Here is an 11,011-nt window from a genome sequence, read left to right as displayed (position 1 = left end):
TTGCCTACCTTAGCATCGGGGGTAACAAATACGGATTAGTTATTGTTGATGATTATTCCCGTTTCACTTGGGTATTCTTTGTCTTTGATAAGTGCCAGGTACAAGACAAGGTGAAGACATTTGTAAGAAGGGCACAAAAGAATTCGGTCTCCCAATCAAGAAAGTGAGAAGCGATAATGGGACCGAATTTAGAAACACCCAAGTTGAAGAATTTCTTGATGATGAGGGCATCAAGCATGAGTTTTCAACCCCATACACCCCTCAACAAAATGGTGTAGTAGAGAGGAAGAATAGGACACTCATTGATATGGCAAGGACGATGCTTAATGAGTACAAGACGTCGGACATCTTTTGGTGTGAAGCCGTCAACACCGCTTGTCATGCCATCAACCGACTCTACTTACACAAGAAACTTAAGAAGACTTCATATGAACTTCTCACCGGTAACAAACCAAAGGTATCATACTTTAGGGTGTTTGGGTGCAAATGTTTCATTCTAAACAAAAGGCCCCGAACCTCTAAATTTGCACCTAAAGTTGATGAAGGTATTCTTCTTGGTTATGGATCAAATGAGCATGCCTATCGTGTCTTCAACAAAACCTTGGGTAGAGTTGAAGTCACAATAGATGTGACATTTGATGAATCTAACGGCTCTCAAGTAGAGCAAGTTGATTCAAGTGTTGTAGGAAAGGAGGATCCACCATGTGAGGCAATCAAGCAATTGGCCATCGGCGATATTAGGCCACAAGAAGTTCAGGCCACAGACGAGGAGGATCCACAAGCTGTTGCTGCACAAGATTCCGCTGACGTACTCGATGACCAAGTGCAGCACACTCCTGCTGAAAATCAGCAGAGCGGCAGTGCCGCACTTAGGAGCGGCAGTGCTGCTCCCTCTACCTCGGCAACAGCTTCACTAACTCCTGCACCATCAATTCAGGGGGTCAATCTTGATCCCATATTTGAAGAAGAAGAAGCTGAAGGTGAAGAAGAAGAAGAAGATGTTGAGCATCCTAAACTACGCCAAATCATTCAACGGGATCACCCTATTGACAACATTATTGGAAGCATCCGAAGGGGAGTAACAACAAGATCACATTTGGCAAGTTTCTGCCAACACTACTCTTTTGTGTCACCCAAGGAACCAACCAAGATTGAAGATGCTCTAAAGGATCCAGATTGGGTTTTGGCAATGCAAGAAGAGCTCAACAACTTTGAGAGAAATCAAGTGTGGAGCTTGGTGGAAAGACCCAAGACCAACATCATCGGCACCAAGTGGGTTTTCCGCAACAAGCAAGATGAGAATGGCGTGGTGACAAGGAACAAGGCAAGATTGGTAGCTCAAGGCTTCACTCAAGTTGAGGGCTTGGACTTTGACGAAACATATGCACCGGTGGCAAGGCTTGAAGCAATCCGGATACTCTTAGCCTTTGCTGCTCATCATGACTTCAAGTTATACCAAATGGATGTCAAAAGTGCATTTCTCAATGGTCCAATTCAAGAATTGGTATATGTGAGGCAGCCACCAGGATTTGAAGATCCCAAGTTCCCCGACCACGTTTTCAAGCTCCATAAGGCGCTCTATGGGCTTAAGCAAGCTCCAAGAGCATGGTATGAATGCCTTAAGGATTTCTTACTCAAACAAGGCTTTGAAATAGGCAAAGCCGATCCTACACTCTTTACACATAAAGTTGGCAATGATTTATTTGTGTGCCAAATATATGTCGATGACATAATATTTGGTAGTACTAATCATGTGTATGTTGAAGAGTTTAGTAGGACCATGACAAAGAGATTTGAGATGTCTATGATGGGTGAACTCAAGTTCTTCCTTGGATTTCAAATCAAGCAATTGAAGGAAGGGACATTCGTATGCCAAACCAAGTACACCCAAGATATGTTAAAGAAATTTGACATGGTGAATGCAAAGCCAATCAAAACTCCCATGCCAAGCAATGGACATCTTGATCTTGATGAAGAAGGAGCACCCGTGGAGACCAAGGTATATCGTTCCATGATAGGTTCTCTACTTTATCTTTGTGCATCTAGGCCCGATATTATGCTTAGTGTGTGCATGTGTGCTAGATTTCAAGCTAACCCGAAAGAGTGTCATTTAATGGCCGTTAAGAGAATCTTGAGATATTTAGTGCACACTCCTAACCTTGGCTTGTGGTATCCCAAGGGCTCTAAGTTCAATCTACTTGGGTATTCGGATTCCGATTACGCCGGTTGCAAAGTAGATAGAAAAAGCACTTCGGGGACTTGTCAATTCCTTGGACGGTCCCTAGTGTCTTGGAGCTCTAAGAAGCAAAATTGTGTAGCCCTTTCCACTGCCGAGGCCGAGTATGTTGCAGCCGGTGCATGCTGTGCTCAACTACTTTGGATGAAGCAAACCTTAAAAGATTTCGGATGTCAATACTCAAAAATCCCACTCTTGTGTGACAATGAAAGTGCTATCAAACTTGCAAACAATCCTATAGCACACTCTCGTACCAAACACATTGACATCCGTCATCACTTCTTGAGAGACCACGAACTTAAAGGAGATGTCGAAATTCGTCATGTGAGCACCGAAAAGCAACTAGCCGATATCTTCACTAAGCCTCTTGATGAGACAAGGTTTTGTGCTTTGCGCAGTGAGCTAAATATACTTGATTCTCGTAACGTGGTTTGAACTCCTGCACACCTTTTGAGTGATCAACTAGCATGTGTAGAAAAAGAATTTTAAAATAAAACATCATATTGGGTTTCAAAACTAATTGCAAAACTAGCTCCAAAGTTTCTGACCATAGCTTGTATTGATTATTTATTTCTGGTCATGAAATTTGGAAAATATAGATCCATATCTAAGATAGGAAGAGTCACCTAGATGGTAGCTAAAACTGGTCACACTGGGCAGGTGCGGCAGTGCCGCTCCTAGTGCGGCAGTGCCGCACTTACGGTTTTCTATTAAAAATTTACCCGTGACTTATTCTCTCTGTGGGGGCCCGTTTTTATTCTTTCCTATCTACTCTGGCCCCGCAGTAACTCTTCCTCTCTCTCTCTCTTCTCCCCGTCGCCCGTGACCGTGTGCTCTCTCTCCCTCTCGCGCGCACACGGGGTGACGGCCGCCGCGCGCCCTGCCACAGCAGTGCTGCGCCGCCCCTGGGTGTCCTCCTGCTCGACAGCACCCAAGGGCTAGGGTTCCTGGCCGGACCCCTTCTCTCCTTTCCTCTCCATTCCACGCGGGCAGTCAAGGTAAAACCCTAACCAAATCTGTTTGTGTCCGATCTGTGCAATGTGATGTTCCTGCTCTCGGATTTCTGTTTCTAGATACAATGTGGGGTATTTAGAATTGATTTTGATGGTTTAAATTGAATCAATTTGGTGTTCCATGATTTGAAAGAAAAAGGGGGAGGGCGGCAGTGCTGCCCAAGGCAGAACATCAATGTTCTGTGTTGATTCAAACAGCAATTTACCCCTCTTTCATCCACGTCATTGATAACCAAATAGATTGGATTTACTCTTTACAAAGTCAAGTCTTTATTTCTCATGTTTATTCTCTCAAATTCGTGAGCAAACATCATAACTTTTAGACTGTGATTCAGAGATTTTGGTAAAGAAAAGATGGAACTTGGAGATGATCAGAGAGGCAAGAGAAAGCCAATTAGAAAGCAGCTTGCTCGCAGAGGCAGGGGGAGGGGATCCAGCAGCAGTGCAGCCCCTCGAGAGTCAGTTGACAGGGAAACTCATAGGCAGAACATGCATCAGGAGATTTACAGCAGCAGATTGGGTACACCATCCCTACTGAAGGTGATCAAGGCACTCCTCTTCACCTTGCAAATGCTAACATTGGATACATGGTCTTAAGACAGAAGAATTTAACCTCACAGCTCCAAAGAATGCAGCAAATCACCGTTTTGAAAGCTATTACAGAAAATTCAAGGAAGTGGCAGATGCTAGAGAGATCAATATTACACAAATCCAAAGAGTCTAGTTGTTGACCATAGATTTTGGGATGGGTTCCATTCCAACTTCTATGCTTCTGTCATTTGACTGTAAGAAGAGTAAGATTTGCAAGATGCACTATATTGACTGGGCAGCTATGAGAGACAAAAATGAACCCGAGTTCAATGCTGCAATTAACACTTGTGAAAATATGAGTTGACTAACATCATGGGTTTCAGGTATAATTGGAATGTGGAAATTCTTGCTCAGTTTCATTCCACATACTTTTGGAACAGAGATTCAGATGAGATCCACTGGATGACTGATGGCAGACATTACCGTGTTAGCTTTATCACTTTCTGTCAGATTCTTGGTTTTGGGCAGATGCACAGGACTTACTCCAGAATTCACCAAGATAATTCTTTCAGGATCAGTGACATTAGCCATTGTTGGAGAGACCCCAGCCAGGCAGATGGCAAGAGGAGTGGTCTGAAAAGCTACTATTATGTCATGAACAACCTTCTGAGGAACACCATTGATCCTAAGGATGGAGCAGCTTCAGATATTTGTGGTTTTGTGAGGAACTTGCTTGCTCGTTTTCCTGATGGTGAGAAATTCAATGTTGGTAGGTTCATTTGGGTGCAGCTAGCTTATGCTATGGATGATGCTAGGAGGAGTCTGCCCTATGCTCCCTATCTTATGTTCATGATTGAGAGGGTCTCTGGTTATATATTTCCTAAGGATGGTTTCCACACCGTCTATAATATTGAGAAGACCCAGTCTTATGCAGCAGCCACAGAGACAGTTGGTGGCACCTCCAGGGGTCGTGAGGACATTCCCGAGAGTTCTCACTCTAGGTCTCGCTCTAGGAGCAGTGGCAGAGGACTGAGTAGCACAGTCAAAGCCTGGATGAGAGCTATCTTTGGACATTGCTCTTATGCTTCTCAGACAGCCTATGACACAAGGATGGAGCTCAGAGAGTCACTCCAAAGGACCAGAGAGCGTGCTGGGCTTGCACCATTTCCACCTGCTCCTGTCCCACCTCAGTTTGAGTTGCCTGATCTTTCTGGGACAGAGCAGAGCAGTGACTCAGGACAGCATTCCAGTGATGATGATGAGTGATTCCTCTATATTCTCTTCTCTTTTTGGTACTTGATGCCAAAGGGGGAGAAAATTAGAGGGGTCAAACTTTTGATGTCGTGTCCCTGCTGCAGCTGCGTTTCATGTCAGATCCGATGAGAGCAGATGTTAGGTTGTGAGTTTGAGAGACGATCAAAACTCTATTTGTGTAATATTGCTACCTATATAACTCTATTTGTATCGGATAAGGACATGCATGTGTTTGTGTGCTGCAGCATACTTCATATTTATGCTAGAGTTATTATCTATCATACATGTCTTGCTGTGAAATTTTCATGTTGATCTGACTGATGCAAATGAGTGCGGCAGTGCTGCACTTCTGTTCAGCAGTGCTGCACCCCATTGCAACAGCCAGATTCTGTTATGCTCTGAACTGTCACATGCATCACGTAATTATTTTGACACAGTGTTCAGCACCCCACAGCAGGCATGGATGTAGGGGGAGGCCCCAAATCACATCTAAATATATGAACTTTGACCTTCATGTCAAAATTGGAATTCAAATCCAACTCATATATTTAGGGGGAGGCTCTTACATCCATTTCTCGAAAAATTCTCAGTTATAGTTTATATTTTTGTAAGCTCTAATTGGGTTGTCATCAATCACCAAAAAAGGGGGAGATTGTAAGTGCAATCAAGCTCTTTGTGGGTTTTGGTGTTGATGACTACCTAATTAGGGAACTAATGAGATTCATCGAGATGATATGCAGGAAATTTAAAAAGAGGATGATGTACAGGTTGGAGGATCCCCCAAATTGATATGATGGCTATCTTGACTCATGAAGGCTTAATTTATTTTATATTTTGAATATTGAGTTTAAGGAAAGCCGTACTATAAAGAGGGATCCAAGAACTACTGTCCAACTGTTGAACCAAATGCTCAAATTCTGAAAACCACATCCTCATACTCAACCAAAACAGCCAGCAAAATTTCACATTCAGCAGAGTTGTTTTGATGGGTGCGGCAGTGCCGCGCCTTGGTGCGGCAGTGCTGCACTTAATGTACCGCTGGGACCAGAGGGGTATAAATTCCCCAACGGTTACAGACCTCTCAACAGTGCTTCCCAACGTTCATATTCGCAGAAGACAGAACCAGAGCTCTTCTCTCTCTCCTCCATTGCTCCCACCTCTTCCCCCAAGCGGATCTCCACATCCCACCACCAAATCTTGAGGGAAAAGGCAGCAAACTTCGATTGGAGAGCAGATCTACTGTTTCCCCCACTCAAAAGAGCATTTGGTTCACGTTTGGCCGGCGGATCTAGGGTCTGTTACTCTTGGAGTTCGCTCCTAGCCGGCTAGTGGTCGCCCTCGAGCTTGCCCCTTCGTGTGGCAGCCTTGGGAGGTCTGTAACATTCTCTTGCAGCTAGTAAAATCACCCCTCATCTCAAGAGTTCACCTCTTGACTTGAGAACGAGGAAGGGCCGACCTTTGTGGTGAAACCCAAGCCTTTTGTGGCAGCCTCAACAACGTGGACTTAGGCCAGCCTTTGTGGCGACGCCGAACCACGGGATAAATCCTTGTCTCGCGTGCTGATTTACTTTATTGGTTAGTTTCGTTCTTGTTCAAGGTTTGAGGCCGATCTATTTATCTACTGCGGTGTTCCCTGTTCTAGTTCCATATATGTGTTGCTGACACCTGCAGGAAGCCTAAAAATTAACTCGATCTACTTTTGGTTCAGCAGTTTTTGAATTCTGTAATTTGTGTTCTGTCTGAGCACGGCAGTGCCACACTCGGCACGGCAGTGCCGCACTCTCCTCTAACAAGAATTTGGAGTTGAGTTTTTGCAGGCCTATTCACCCCCCCCCTCTAGGCCTCTTTACTGGTCCAGTGATCCTACAGTTAGTTAAAAAGATCAAGTCTCCGGACTATAAATATGTATCATGAGATTCAATAATCAATCATCCAACATTCACAGCAAACTCTCGGCGCATCGCCACCCCTTTCCCAAGGGTTTCTCCAGGTAATCGACATGCTGCTCCGATCATGTTCCGCATGGTCGGGGCAGCATCGCATTTATTTGCTTATCTTTGTGTTTCTCGTGCTGAAGCATTGTTGATGATGAGTAACACTAGTTATCTTAAACAATTATGATACTGCATTAGTTCTTAATAGTAGATCTATGCCTTGTTTGCTGTTCGTAATCGTTTAGTTGCCCTTGCGCGCAATTCCAGGTGTAAGGGCAACACCTTGCTCTGTTTTCGCCTGGTAGATCTAATCTGTTATGGTAGTTCTTTGTACTACAAGAATTCGGTTTAATATCCGTATGATTAGGCCCTTCAAACGGGTTGAACGTTCCGGCTGCATGATTGGTGCTTTATGGTAATCTAAGGAGTGATTGTTCCGGAAATCAGCTTATTAGTTGGTTTTTAGACCTCCTTTTAGGTTAGCGTCCTGTTATCTTTCATGTTCGTTAGGCTTAACCACGTGTAGGATGTTCCGGTTGCACGGTGAAGACTTTTACTGTCGTAGATTGGATTAGCTTGGTAATTACAGAGCATGCTTTCATCTTTTCTATCGGATTCGTACAAGACATTCGAGTATTAATAGATCCGATCTGTTAAACGGATGCAATCGGCTTCTTTTAGCCGATTCTGAGGGTTACCCGAAGGTCCAACCTGGTACAATGACAGGTCCGACCCAGTGTAGAGGCTCCATCGGCTCTTCTAGCTGATCTTGGGAGTCATTTTAAGAGCCCGTCGCGGCTCGGACTAATGTTTGACGTGGCTGTGCATGCAGGGAAACAACTGATAACGATTTCTACACCTTCCTGATCAGGCATAGGTCAGGTGGCACGCTTAGCACTTCAGCAAGCCAGGGCGTGTGGCGGACTTCTGGGCCGTTGACCGAGGGACCAGGACCCACCAGCCGTCTCGGAAGCCTCCCGGCTCCTCGTGTTGCCTGTCGCTGCTCGCCGGTGGGTTTTAACCGGCAACGGTTACACATTCTCTTCGATTTTCCGGGCGTTATACAAAAAAAATTGTTGCGTTACTCAACCAATTTAAATAAGCAAGCGGAAGAATTTGAAGAGAGAAATAAAATGGATTTGAATAAAATATGAGAAAAGAAAAGACGGGGCACGCGCGCGGCACCGACGATCGCGGCCGCGCAGGCGCACGCGGCCGACCGCGATACGATGGTGATGCGACGGGACGGCGAGGCCGGTGGAAAAGGAAAAGGAACGGGCGGCTCCGCGGAAAAAGAGGAAGATACTGCGTGATGTCGGGATGGCGGAAATTCGGGAGGTGGGCTTCGGGAGCTCGAGCGGCGAAAAAGGTTTAAATAATTTTTAAACAAGTGATAGGTAATGCAATTTAAATAAGAAAAAAATGTGGACGTTACAGGGCAGGGGCTTGGCACTCCCTGTTTCATAAAACAAGCTAGCTAACTTGCACTTGTTTACAGGAAGCTATTTTGAGTGTCAGGTGATTGAATAGCTCGGCAAGCTTAATGAACCTGATAAGGGCAACATGACCTCTTCTGATGTTCCTTCAGCAAGCTGCATATATAGTATCAGAATTGTATTGTGATAAGTAGCTTTTTTGATTGGATATTGACCTAGGGATTCAAGAAAACTAGTTTACATATGAGGAAACAAAGAAATCACCTATCAAATAAACAATTTCTTATAATGTCACGTTCTTTACCGAGATCGTCACAAGCCTTACTTCAAACAGAAATTACCACAACACACAGTAACACAGGACTTCTATTGCGAGCATCATACATAGGAGGATTTGGTATATGCATAGAGCTCTTTGCAAGCATCTTGTTTTGTCACAAATAAACAAATCCCTTGTAACACCACTCATCTCTCTTTGCCGAAATCCGTCACCAGCTTTTCCTCCATCCAGCACAAATTACCACATGGCTGCACAACACACACAGCAAAACAGCACACAACCAATTTCAAGGGTGGTGAACGGCAGTGCCGCCGACCACGATTCACGAACAGTAAGTATCATTGGAGATTCACGAGGGACCCCGGACCCTTGACTATACGAGCAGCACGGAAAGCTTAGGCCTTTCACACGTTGGCCGGCGAGGACTCGACGGGGACAGTGTGCTTGGACTGGCTGCCCGACCTGCCCCCCTCGCGCACGCTGTTCTCCGCGAACCGCACGCTGCCGGTGTTGTACCCCCTCTCGCGCTCCTCCGCCGTCCACTCCCGGTTGTAGTAGTCCTCCGCCGTCGCCCCGGGGCGCGGCCCCACGAACATGCCGCCCCACTGCGGGAAGTAGATGAGCGTGATGGGCAGCGTGCACGCGATGATCATGAGCCCCATGTATTTGATCCCCGTCTCCGTCCTGTACTTGGAGCCGTGGAAGAAGATGAGCTGCGTCAGCACGGCGCCCACGTTGCCGCCGCCGCCGGTCAAACCGGAGATCAGCCCAGCGACCGCCGCGAGACGAACGGCACGATGCCGAAGGTCAGCCCGCAGGCCGCCTGCACGAAGAAGGAGAAGAGGATCATGACGACCACGGACGCGCCGAAGGAGTAGTCCACCATGCCCAGCACCACGCACAGGACGCCCCCGACGGTCTGCACCACCCACAGCCCCCACAGCCTGCCGCGCATGCCGAACCGGCTGGAGAGCCAGTCGGACAGGAGCCCGCCGCCGGGGCGGGAGACGATGTTGGCCATCCCGAAGCTGGCGGCGATGAACCCCGCGGTGCTGAGCTTCACGCCGAACCGGTCGAAGAAGTACTGCGCGATGATGTTGTCCACGGCCAGCTCCACGCCGAAGCAGTAGCCGTAGGTGAGCGCCAGGATCCAGCCGCGGTAGCTGGTCACGGCGTGGCGGAACACGTTGCCGAAGCTGTCCTTGTGCATGTCGCCGGACTTGTGCAGCTTCCGGTAGTTGCCGTCGGGCATGTCCTGCCCGAACGCCAGCACCGCGATGGCGGAGCACGTCTGCATCAGGCCTGGGATGAAGAAGGCCACGCGCCACGCCGTGAACGGCGTGCTCCCGATCTTGCGGATGGCCTCGAACACGAGCGGCATGAGCAGCTGCACGGCGCCGCCGCCGAGGTTGCCCCACCCGCCGGCGACGCCGTTGGCCAGCCCAACCTTGGGCGGCGAGAACATGGAGCTCATCCAGAACTGCGTGGACACGAACGACGCCAGCGAGAACCCCGTGAAGAAGCGCACGAGGAGGTAGGACGACGCCGAGTCGATGATGGCCGAGCAGTACACGGCGGGCGTGGTGAGGAGTATGATGGGGCGGAAGCCAGGCGGGGCCCCACCAGGTCGCACGCCGTGCCCATGGCGACACGCGCGAACACGGCGCCGGACACGGACGCGATCCCGGCGTTGCCGATGTCCGTGGCCGTGAGCCCGAGCGGTGTCGCGGATGAGCGGCAGCAGCGGCGGCGCCGCGAAGGTGGAGAGGAAGCAGCAGAAGAAGGAGAACACGAGAGGTGGAAGGCGCTCATGTGCGGCCTCGCGAAGGAGAAGAGCCAGAACTCGGTGGCTTGGTTGTCCGAGTCCACCGGCATCCGGAACCGCGGCTTGGACGCCGCCGCCTCCGCACCCTCCACCTCCATCGCCGCCGGCTTGAACTGCTCCTCCGCCATGTCGCCGGCCGGCTGCCTGCTTCTCAGCGTCTCGCACTCTTGCTCCCTAACTCACTGTCGGTACGTGGCTGCGCTGATGCTACGGCGCGAGGAGTATATATAGCGCGGCGGAGAGCTTGGAGATGGCAGCTCCGGTCGCGGCGCGCGATGGTTGGGGACGGCGAGGGGGCAACGAGGAAACGATTAAAGATTTTGAAGCATGAGGTGGGCCGATCTTACGGTGCCAGTGGAAGGCCGGCGCGCACGGCCGCGGTGTGCTCCGTCACCATTGCTGTCGCGAGTCGCGGCTCTCCGAGGATGGGGAGCTTCCTTTTGTTGGAAAGCGCAGCGAGCAGCGAGCTGGTTGATGTCGCTGTCGGGGTGGACGGACAAGC

General features: G+C 48.6%; 1 pseudogene; it reads right to left on the bottom strand.

The window, feature by feature from the left end:
• Window positions 1–8,750: 8,750 nt before the first annotated feature.
• LOC112899945 lies at window positions 8,751–10,901 on the bottom strand (annotated as a pseudogene).
• Window positions 10,902–11,011: the final 110 nt, after the last annotated feature.

Source organism: Panicum hallii, chromosome 7 (assembly GCF_002211085.1).
Source record: "Panicum hallii strain FIL2 chromosome 7, PHallii_v3.1, whole genome shotgun sequence".
Classification (NCBI taxonomy): domain Eukaryota; kingdom Viridiplantae; phylum Streptophyta; class Magnoliopsida; order Poales; family Poaceae; genus Panicum; species Panicum hallii.
The sequence above is the reverse complement of the archived record's forward strand: the minus strand, read 5'-3'. Positions and strand labels throughout refer to the sequence as shown.